This window comes from Chaetodon trifascialis, chromosome 6 (genome assembly GCF_039877785.1).
Source record: "Chaetodon trifascialis isolate fChaTrf1 chromosome 6, fChaTrf1.hap1, whole genome shotgun sequence".
Classification (NCBI taxonomy): Eukaryota; Metazoa; Chordata; class Actinopteri; order Chaetodontiformes; family Chaetodontidae; genus Chaetodon; species Chaetodon trifascialis.
The window spans coordinates 11,576,367-11,588,405 of NC_092061.1; the positions used below are offsets into that span (position 1 = coordinate 11,576,367).

Genomic DNA, 12,039 nt, shown 5'->3' on the forward strand with positions numbered 1-12,039 from the left:
CAGCATTATGCTAAATGTCTAAACCAATCAAAAAACAAGTCATGTGACAAAGGCACAACACACTGTGCAAGTGCTGCTGTCACTGAATAACATGGGCAGCTGGTAAATACCTTCACATTGTTTTGCACAGAGGGATAATTTAACCATTATACGTGATGTAATGATACCAATAGAGATGAGATGTCTCCTCCAATAGAAACACCCGGCACATTCATACGTCCAGCTCTTTTTTTCTCTTAAATTTTGAAATAAAGACACAATGTTTGCTCGAAGAAGCAAATCTTTTCGTGCTTCTTTGTTTGCCTGTTCATGAGTGTCCTCTTTCATTTCTTAGTTTTCTTGCAAAAGCAACAAAATATTAAGTCACTTTTGTGCTAAAAATGTATTTATTGTTTTTTAAATCTGAGATTTTCTGTTATAACCCACAGTCTATATTTGATGGTCACAGCAGACTAAGTATTTATATGGTATATAGTGCATCCTTACTTACACAGCTCAGCCTCAGTCCTGTTTCTACATACAGCTCATGCTACAGGGCCTGTGCTGATGAGGATAAATCTATCTAAATGATGTTAATGATACACAGATAGCACGCGCATGGTTAAATACTTAATTCCCTTGGTGATTACCAAGCATCATAAATACCTGACTGCTGCATCTCATTTGCACACATCCCACTTTCTGTTTGCCTCATCCTTCTGTCTTCCAGTGAGGGTCTCACTTAATCCCCCCTCCCTATTAGACTTGAACCGTAGCCAGCATTGGAAGCGTTGGAAGTGTTGGGAGGTGTAATTAAAGTGGCGGGTGGTGTTTTTAAAATGATGAGATAAATGCGGCACATAACAGCGTAAAAGCACACAACTATTAACACTCACTAACACACATTGCTTGTTGGCAGAGGTGTTTATTGAGCACACATAACTAATAAGTAGTTTGACCAGAATCATTCAGTCAGTCTTTCACTGCTGAACAGAGCTCTGTGAAAGCAAAATATGTGGATGCAACTTGACATCACCAGCTTGACAAAGCACTCATAGCCTCTGATGTTACTGAACTAGCATGCATATGTCTGTTTTCTATTGTATTTTCTTATAAATTTGCATAATTATTATTATCCAAATTTCATGTTAAGTCCTACATAGAAATGTCTGTATCTTCAATGCACGGCTCACAAAATTCTTGACCACATTCAGCATCTAAAAGTGTCAAACTATCAACAAACTATTTTTAAGTATCTGTAAAGTGATTAAAAAAAAAAAAAAACCTTTGAATTTTCTAAAATTGTTTTAAAACATTAAGTTTTCTGCTGCAAGACTCTTCAATATTGAGGAATAAAAACATGAGGCACTGTGGGAGCATGGAGCCAGATAATTATCGTAGACTAGCACAGTGTCATTTATTGAAATTGCTGGATAAGCTGTCCATTTCAAATCCATGTTCGAACATTATATGAGATAGCTTTGTGGTTTGTTATGATCTATCACCACTGTGGTTACAGTGTTCGGTGCTCAAAAGGCAATGAACCAACCGGTCAACAAGACCAAAGTCGATCCCTGTTGTTTTCCACTGATGGGCAGCAGGGAATGGTGGGAAAACTCAGTTCTGCCCTGCGTGTACATCAGTGCCACATCACCGCAGCCAAAAGAGCACCTTAAAGGTGACTGCCGTGTCATTACAACAGCAAACTGCACTGCTTACAAGCTAACCAGCTAACGGCAGCTAGTGATATACTGCCCCCTGTTGGCTTGCTTTAGGAATTCAACAGGTGGCCAATTCTTCCATATGGAACCATTAAATGCAGCACCTGATGCAAATTCTTTAAGTAGCTACTGAGACTGAATGCTCTGTGATGAGTAAGTCATATAAAAATAGGTTTTCAATAGCAGCAGGGTGCAAATGGCAGGAGTGACAGGAGACAAACTAGATGAAAGGCTGGTCATAAGCAGGATGGAGAGAGGATCTACTTTTCATGGGTAAATTCGACATGACAGAGGTGACACGTCCAGAGTGGCAGCAAGCACTGCACAGCAGCAATGAGAGGGGAGGCAAGAAGGAAGCAGACGTCCTCTCCTTCTGTCCTCTTACTGTGTCTTTTTTGATTTGATGTTTTTCCTCCTCTCTCTTTATTTTACGCTGCTTTTCTGTTTGGTGTTTGTCCCCTGCATCTCTTTCACTGCACCACCGATTGTCTGCATTACTGTCATTCTGTGTTCTGATTACTTACGCAACACTATCGTCCTCTCAGTATTTTCCTCTTTCTTTTTCCACCTCTCTATATGTTGCCTTTCTGCACCGCCCTCGGTCTCTCTGTCAGTCTCTTATTCGTCTACATTGTGTTAAAGGCTACAGGGTGCACTCTAGTGGTACACTAATGCCCGTCTCTCTGTTTTAGCTGCATTGTGACACCAGCTGATGTTTTCTCTCTGCTGCAGTGACACTGTTGCCATGTTTGATTGTATGTTTAAACCTGCAGTGAAACTTTAATTATTATTAGATGATTCTAAGCATAGTACTATCACTGTAAATTTAAGTTACATTTATAACATCCTCCACATTTAGTGCTCAAATCTTACACAAATCTTCCTCTCAGAGAAAATTAAAATATATTTTAATTTTAATTATTATAAAGGAGATGTCAAAAAATAAATGATCTCTTGTTCTTAGCTGTTGTTCTGGTCTGCTAAAAGGAGACATATAAACTAAGCCTGGGTTCATACCTAATGGATAGGAAACTGAAACAATCACCGAAAAAAAAATTCCTTCCAAGTGGACACTTTCAACCTGTGATGATTTCTTTTCATACTGACAAATATATTTGGAAGCCAGTGAACAGTACCTGGAATAGCACTTCCAAGCCAGAGGCTATTTGGGAGGTCGTGATGTCATTAACAGAGCCTGTGAGTCAGACATCTTTTGTTCTCTGTCTCCACTTGATTTATTTCGATGTGTTTGTCTCCTTCAATCTAGTCCCTTTTGCTATATTTGATTCCTGTGAGGTGAAGAACTTGATATATTTTTCCCCTCAGTGTCATGCTCTCTCTCCCTTTCCCGATGCGGCGTTCTCTCTTCCTCTCTCGCTCGTTCTCTCAGGCCCTTTCTCTTTCATAATAAACCTCTTGCTCCTCTCTGTCACCGTTGTCTCCTGTGCACTATGGATTTTCTTCCTTTTCAGTTTCGATTCCCTGCAGCAGAATAATATTATATGTCAGAACGGGTCAGTGTCTGAGCTGTCTCTGGTATCACTCATGCACAAATACACACACACATGCACACATGCAAGCATGTATATGTGGAAACACTCACATGCACACACATACACATATTCTCATGTGTGAAGCAGTATGCTCTATACACATACGCCAACACTGCATCAGTCATGAGCGCTGAGTGCATGCATTGATACACACTCAAACACGCACACAAGGCCAAGAAAATGCTGCAGGTTGAGGCCTGTCACAGGGTAATATACGCATCTCTCCTATTTCAGTCAGTGATCAAGGCGCTCAATAAACTAAGAGGTGTTGCACCTCAGACTTGATATCTCATTAACTTTGTGTCACGTATATATCAAAGACGAGTGTGCTGTATGTCACTGTTTGACATAATGGCGTCTCCGTTTAAGGCAATGCGTAACTTTGCTGTCTACTTATTCTTACACAGTCTCAAGAGGGAAAAGCAAGTGTTTTTTCTCCCAGCCCTTTTTGTACGTGATGTTATTAGGCAGGGCTTTTAGCTGAGCAACTCCTGACAGCTCAGCATTTGACTGTTGTGCTGACTTGTAAAAGTAATGACTAAAATTAAGTATCAGTTACTTAGCCTCTTAATCACTTAACCTCTGCAACCCCCTCGACTGGAACTTGTAAATCACCAACACAGACCACAATGAGATGTGCTAATAATAAGAGGCATCATATATTTGCCATAAAAATGGAAAAATATTGTGACAGTAGAACATGGCAACTCCCTCAGCTACAATAATGTTAAAGCCTTATCCAGTACTATGTCATAATAATTTTTTCCATGTGCATTATACAGTTAATGTATACATATTGTAGCTATATGTCCTGTAGCATAGCCTACATTGTGACTATGTGCATGTGCTACTAGGTGCGTATAGATCGTAATGCATTATGTTTGGATTCAACCTACAAAGAATCTAGTTCCCTTCCCCAGTTTTTTTATTAATAACATAGTTGCGTGAAAGGCCACATACACAACATGCCCATTTTAAAGTGTTTTATCCTATGATGATGTTTTTCTAGTCACAGCTTCTATCTGAAGTCACAGGAGACTTTAACATATACAGGAATGGGAAATGGAAATGTTCCTCTGAGTGGCTTTTAAGTCCTGACACTGCACAGCACACGCATGCCTATATGCATAGAAACACACAAATCACTAGACACACAAATCACTAAAACTTTCACATTTGCATGCTTACACACACACACACACACACACACACACACACACACACACACACGTTGGTGCAGAAGAACACACGTACCTGACTCAGTTGATGTAAGCGTCCCAGTGTGAATATATGACAGCTACTCTCTGTCAGGCCTCAAGAGTCTCTGATGACTGCTGAGTGATTTTAGAGTTGAGTGGAGTGCCAGTCTGAATGATTTTCTGTCTGTGTGACTTTCTGCTGCACTATGGGAAGGTTCCACTTTCGAAAATGCGTCTTTTCCCACATGTCCTTGCGCACTATATATTATCATTACCCCCAAGTCTTACATTGATGGGAGCTTCTTAAAAAGGAGAAAAAACCTGTAATGAAACCTTCACTGCAACATTAACTGAAGTCAAGGCTAGAAGTAAAGAAAGCATGGTAAAAGTCCTCTTCTTCAACAAAGACATATAACACTTTCATGGCTAAATATGGCAGCAGTGAATTACTACCGGCCAACATAACCTTGAACTGAACAGCTTTAAGCAGCACAATTAAGCCTTTGGCCAAATATGGATAATGCAGAATTTCACCCAAGCACGTATCTTACCACCACTTTAGGCTGAGGAACAGCAGGAGGAAAAAAAAGAGGCAGTGGTGTGTCAGAAATAGTGATTGTGCAGTTACATGCCTCATACATATGTACATATTTTGATTATACTGTATGGAGGAAATTTACCGCGTTCAAGGTGCTTTTGCATTTCTGCTGCCATTTGTAAAACTACTTTTTCCAAGCTAAAAAAAGAAAACCTTTTCTTGATTTGAATTTGAAATTTGTTTTGATTTATGAGCATGCTGTCATGGATCTGACCTGCTCATCTGACAAGGTCACAGCAATCAGCAGAAGCACACAGGGTTCGTTCAGGTTGTGTTATCGCTCATTCATTTGATATATGCTTCTTTCGATTTGTTTAATGTTGTGACTCTGTGACATGGATTTAACCTTTCTGGCTCTCCTCACTGTTGGCAAATTTCTTCACTTGTCTTAAGAGTGCTTATCTCAATTCTGTAACAAGCCCGTCACTTTATATCTCTCTTTCACCATCTGCCCATTTAGCATAATGACTCCTGAAATTATGATAAAAATTACCTTCATTTCTTCACCTCTGCTACATACCTCTCGAAACTGGAAGGAAGGAGCTGTGTAATGTGGGCCTATAAGCGTTCACCAATTTGCCATAATGACTTCAGTGATGATGATAAACATTACACTGATTCCTCCGACAGATAGAGCCGATGGTAAATCAACCAAGGCCTGCTTAGATCCTTCAGCCCTGGGTGAGGCCATCACGGCACTCTGGAGGACGATTGAGACAAAGCAGAGGAGAGATCAAGGGAGGAAGAGAAGATGATATGGATGGCGAATGGGTGCTCGGGGAGCAGGAAGGAGGAAATTGGGAGATCTAAGGTGGAAAGAGAGAGTAATAAGGGAGAAGAGAGGGGTGAAAAGAGGGCAAGAGATTGAGGAAGCTACTGTGGATGGGTGAGAAAGAAGAGGGGAGGATGAAAGGGTGGAGGCACAGAATTTGTCGACAGGGACCTAGATGGAGTCAGAATGTAGGCAAGGAAATGAGAAGGTGTAAAATGCACAAAAAAAGAGAGGAGATTGAGGAGAACAAGCACAGAGACAGAGGATGTGGGTGGATTCAAACACCATCTTTTACTAATACATAAAGTCTGTTTTCCTGTTTCTTTAATGGATTCTTGGGTGCATTAATCAGTGGGGCTAAAAGCCATCAAACAACAACAACAACAACAACAACAAAAAACACAATCAAACATTAGAGAGAGGATTTAATGGGAGACAGACGGAGAGAGGCAGAATTTGTCTGACTACAAATGAGTCCCCTCCTTCAATGACAATGATGCGTTAAGTGGTCCGGGTCATATTTTTCCTCACTGTAAATCTTCACGACTTGCAGCTTATATTATTAGATTAATCTAAGAGGCAGGATGAGAGAGAAATATAGAAGAATAAATAAAGAATGGGTGAAACGTGGATGGGCAGACAGAAGGAGGGAGAGGAATGACTAATATGGGAAATATGAGGGTGATAAAGGGAGGCAGACAGAAGAACAAGGAGAAGAAGGAAGAGGAATAGGAAGGCTGGTGAGAATGATGACAGAAGCGCAGGGAGAGAGAGATTAATGGAGGGAGTAGCTGTTAGGAAGTAAACACAACAGAGAGAGACTAAGCTTTGGGAAGACGGCATGGGAGAGTGATGGTGAGAGACCACGGGCCCTGTCCTCTTCATCTTCTACCTTTCTCCTCTGCCTCCCCTTCTCAGTCCTCTCCTCCATCTCTTTCTTCCCTCCAGCTGTTGTCTCACCACTGTCCTTATTCCCTAATGGAGGAAAAACAAAAAACCACGCAGGTAAAATCATGTAGATGCGTCTCAGGATTTTGACACTGCGCTGCCATCTCCCAGCAATGTTAAGCAAGATGGATGGGGAAAGATGTTTAAACAGAGCATATAAATGAGCCCCACCCGGGTGTCTCACAGTGTGTGTATGTGCGTGCACGCACGTGTGTGTGAGTGTGTGTCGGTGTGCTCTTAACTTGGAGAGGCCTCTCTAACACCTGTTTACCCTCTCAAATCACAGTCAACAAGAGATCTGTAGGCAGCAGTGCTCTCTGGGTGTGTGGGTGTGTGTGTGTGTGTGTGTGTGTGTGTGTGTGTGTGTGTGTGTGTGTGTGTGTGTGTATGTTTGTGTCAGTGTCACAGTTTTTTAAAGACCTCCTGCCAACCAGCCATTGGTCAGGGAGTTGCCTAGGTTACCGAGCAGGGTGGCCCAGCTGTGTTCGTTTGGCAGGACACAGACTGTGTTTGTGATTCCTCGCGCTTTCTCTTTGAGAGAGGGAGGTTGACTTTTCACGAACAAAGCTTTCAGGTCTTAAGGTTGCCTAAAGCTATGTGTCTTGTATCTCTTAAAAAACGTGCCCACTAACATACAACATCCTCCCTGTGCTTCCTCTCCGGCGCCCCTTTAATTCCCTGCCTTCCTCCTCCCGTGTTCTTGGTTTGTTCTTTTGAAGTCAGGAAATACTTGTGGGATTTTGTGCCTTAGCCTGTGTGATGACACAGCGCAGTGACAGGAAGACTAGAAGACCATTTTCATTAGATCTTTAAAAATTAATGTCATATTTATGTGTTTGTCATGTATTTTATTGGATTTGAATGAGATCTCTGCAGAGGCATATGCTGCCTTGATATATATCTGTCACTGTGCCTGGGTATGACTGCTGCAATATCCTCTGTAATAACCCAGCCTCTGCTAAGACCAGAAAATGGCCTTTTGGCTGCTGGGCTCTCTCATTTTCTATTTTCTACTAGTGCAAATCACCCTGACAGGAATAAGAGAAAGCTCTTTTCCGGCAGAGTCTGATAGCTCATTAGGATTCAACACAACAAGCCCAAACAGCAAACATATTTTCCCGCTGTTACAATTCTGTGCCTGTGCGATGACAGTGTTTCTGTGTTGTGACTCAGATTTAGGGAGAGCAGATGAGAAGAGGAATACAGAAGAAGGAGAATTTACTCCCCATATTAAAGAAAGGGGACTGTAAGGATTGAAAGAGACGTTTGGAATAAGGGAATGATAGACGCTCGATAAAAAAGTGGAGTGATCGAGGAAGAAAGATTAGAACCACCCTTGGCAATTGTGGCGATTGATTAAAAATGGGCGTGTTTGCGAGAGATGTGATAGAGTCAAAGGACGAGAGGGAGAGAAAGGAGGGAAGTAAGAAGAGGAGATAGTAAATGTTTGCTTTAATAACAGCACAAAGGAGTGAAATAAGGAAGGAAAGAAATAATTCTATTATCTATTCCTGTATTCTTATCTGCATTGTCTTATCTCCCCATATCTAATAATGAAGCTTAATTGTCTTTTTATCTGTTTCTCTCTCTTCTACCAGCCAAGACTCAAGAATCCATCTAACACCCACACAATCGTCTTACTCTGGATTCTGTTCTTATTCTCTCCTCTTCTCTCTGCCTCTCAATATCTGTTTTTCTCTCATTCCCTTTTGTCCTGTGCTATACCCCTTGTGTCTGTAATAATTACAGCAGCTAACAGAGAAATCAATGAAAGTCAGTGGATGGAGACAGCAATTAATGTGCTGTTTTATTGCGTGTGTGTAGGTGGTTGCATGTTTGCATTTGTGTTCGTGTGCGCACTTGCGTGTTTACATTAGGCTGTGTGTGTGTGTCTGTGCATATCCTCCTCCTGCCTGCACAAAGACAGACATGCCTGCACACACACTGAATATCTGACAGCAGAAACTCTGCATTTTTAGTCTCAATTCTGTGATTTTCAGCAGAGAATGTGCTCTACGTTAGCCTTTAGTCTTACTGAGATAAACTAAGATTGGGGGATGGAGTACTCCATCAGTACCAGTACTACAGGGACGTACTGTTATTTTACTCATTCTTAAAAATTGATCGAAGTTATTACAGAAGCAGGTCTATGGCTACTTAATGACGGAGTGAAAGAAAGGAAACATTGAATGAATGCAGCATTGAAATGAAATTCCAAATTTTGCTTCACTGGTCTGCATCAAAACTGTTATGATAATACCATATGTTCTGCATCCTCTACATAAACCTGTTTTGCAGAGTAATTTAATAGCAGGCTGAAAAGCAGTGTTCCTCTATGGCTCAAAGTTTCCCCTCTATTGTGTGTGGTCAGAAGTGTCGCCTGTGACCACACTGCCAAGTGATGTCACAGTGTACTGGTACACGCTAGAGGACACTCCTTTGTAACCTGCAGCAGCATGAGAAATGTAAGATAGAAAAAAAATGCTGGCGTTAAGCTGCTGTTTTAGCAAATGACCAGTTCTGTTGTTGGATGGGGCGGTCCTGGAAAACTGAATAAAATTATAACACAAATGAAATAATTCAGAGATTAAAGGATGGCGTCTCCCGTGCTTCTATAGACCTGGCCCTACTAATGAGCAGTGCTCCACCAATGGGGCCTTTCCCATTGTGCAGAAGCTTTCTTTAATAATGAGTTAACTCAGAGTTGTTGCTTTATTTCGCCTCCATGCTGGCCCATTACTTGATGTCCTACCATTTCCTGCAACTGTTTTGAGGCACTTCAAATCGTTATTTTGAAGTGGAGATCTAAAATGGCCTCAACAAAAGTAATCCTTGGTTTCCAGTACTCTCGATACAATAATTTATTTTGCCGTTTGTTTAAACCGGTTAGCACAGTCTATCAGCTGCATCAGCTACACCATGACAAAGTCTTAAATCTGCTTGTACTGTATAGATATATTGGTTGCAACTTCAGTGCACATATACATTTGCAGCCCCTGCAGCAAGCAATCTTACAATTTAATTATCCTTCTGCTTCACAGAGACAAGCTTAAAGACTAAAGAAGGCCCTCTTCTTTCCAACATGTTTCACATTCTTTACTTGATCTAGTGCAGACCAACACAGGAAAACAGCGAGCAGCTAATTTCATCTTCATGTTTCCCTGCTTAAAGAGATTCATTGCTGTGTAACTCAAACAAGCTCTAAAGGAAAATCTAAAGAAAACACAAAGGCTTGCTTTAGAGTTTGCTGTGGGTTTGCTTTATGTCACTAAAAAGTATAACAAAAAAACTTCTAGCAAAGATGCTACTCAGCGCATTAACAATATTTGTAATCTATTATATAGAATGTTTTTGTTTTGAGTCAGTATGTGATTTGGATTCAGTTGAGTTTTATTTTTACAGCTGCAAAGTGACACCTGTAAGATTTAAACACACTAGTTTGATATCCCTCACACCCCTAACAAGAAGACTCACCTTAATACGGCAGAGAAAGACGGTAGATGGACATGTATAGCTGGAAAATAACAGGAACATAGCTCAGAGAACATAAACTGATAAAAACCAAAATGCAGTTACATCACCTGAAAAACAGAGAGATACACACAAAAGAATATGGATTTTTCAAGCCAGACAGCTCCACGATTTTGGATGCAGACCTCAGTTCTAAACCAGCTGTTGGCCATGCAATTAAAATGTTTAATAGAATCGAAGTTTTTGTCACTGTCTTGAATCACTACTGAAGTCCAAGATAGGCCGATACACAATATTAGTACTTTAAGAGGCCTGTAGGAGATTAAAGTGCACTTCCAGATTGGCTGAGAGAAATATGGAGGAGAGCACAAAAGCAATTAGTGCAATAGAAACACAAAGAGCAAAGTTGCTAAAGTTAGACAACAGCATTAATCAAAACACCAAATGCTCCGTTAAAAGAAAGAGAGAGGAAAAAGAACTTTTTGAAGACATTTTTCATCTGCGTGGTGTGTGTCATGTCTGGCCAGATCTGCAACCTAAAGCTAACCATTAGATAACATCTTCATTTCCAAGATAGAACGTGGATAAAATAGAAAAATGGAGGATGAATCACTGTAGCTCCCCTGCATTTTGTTTTGAGCAGGAAGCTGTGGGTTCAATTACTGATTTCAGATAAATTAAGGGGACACAGTAAGGGGAGGGGGAGAGGAAGGCGGCATATATAAATGGTTTTGGTGGCAGGATATCTGGTTAGAATTGACCCTTCACCAAACTCTCAGCACATTTTATTTCTCATTCCTCCCCTCGTCCTCCTTCTTGGTATCCTTTAGCTGTTTTTAACTTTGTCTTCACTACTTTCATTCTCAGTGGAAAACTTCTTCTTTCCCCCTTGAATCTCCTGACCTCTTTCTCTCACCCCTCTCCCCTCTTTACTGCCCCCTTTTCTTTCTGTTCCTGTTGTCTTTTTTTCTTCCTATCCTATTTTCATCATCTTCCCATTTCCTACTCCTTCCTTTCCTTTATCCACTTCTCTACCCCTTTGCTCTGGCCAGTATCGAGATGTTTTCTCATCCATCCTCTCCTTTCTCTCGTCTTCCTCCACCTCTCTCTCTCTCTCTCCACTGTCCTCTCATTTTCATGCAGCTCGCTGGGCAGCTATGCTCTGCGTCTTTATCTCTGTCTGTGGGAAGGGAGGCGGCCTAGAGCCAGCAACTAATGGACTTTTGGAAAACACAGACAACCATGCATCACAGTCTGGAGAACTAGGGGGAGAGGGAGGAAGGATTTGGAGTAAAGCCGAAGGGAGAATGGTTTCAGAGAGAGATGGAAGAAAACGAACGAGGGAGAGAGTGGTAGTGAGGGAAAAAAATTAAAGTCAGAGGTTCCTCTGAAGTAGCACAGGGAAAAGAAAGAGTGGGAGAGAAAAAGTCCTAATGTCTGTGGGAGCTGTAATCAATAATGAGATCTGTAACCCATTCTCACTCGTTGAAAGATGTAACACGGCACAACGCTTCCCATTATTTGCCCTCGTCGGCCAGCCTTGGCACAGTCGTGCAAACTGGGAAGAAGCTCACAGACGCAGTAATATTCAGTGTTTCTGCATGTGGCTGAAAAGCCAGAAACAAATTGATATGGCAGCAAGAAATATTGCTAGAAATGGCCGAGGCAGAAGTTTGTGAGTGAAAAAGAGTAATCTCACAATTCAGAATAGATTTGAGATGGAAAAATAGAACACACATTTTGTATACAAATGCAGTGCCAGGGAGGTGTCATTGAGAAAAAAAAGAGTCATTTGTGC

The 12,039-nt window shown here is 41.2% G+C and overlaps 1 protein-coding gene across 4 annotated transcripts in view; it reads left to right on the top strand.

Annotated features, from left to right (window-relative positions):
* The window catches only part of grid2 (glutamate receptor, ionotropic, delta 2), a 478,994-nt gene that overhangs the window by 419,203 nt on the left and 47,752 nt on the right, over nucleotides 1-12,039 (top strand). The gene's annotated exons all lie outside the window — the stretch shown is intronic.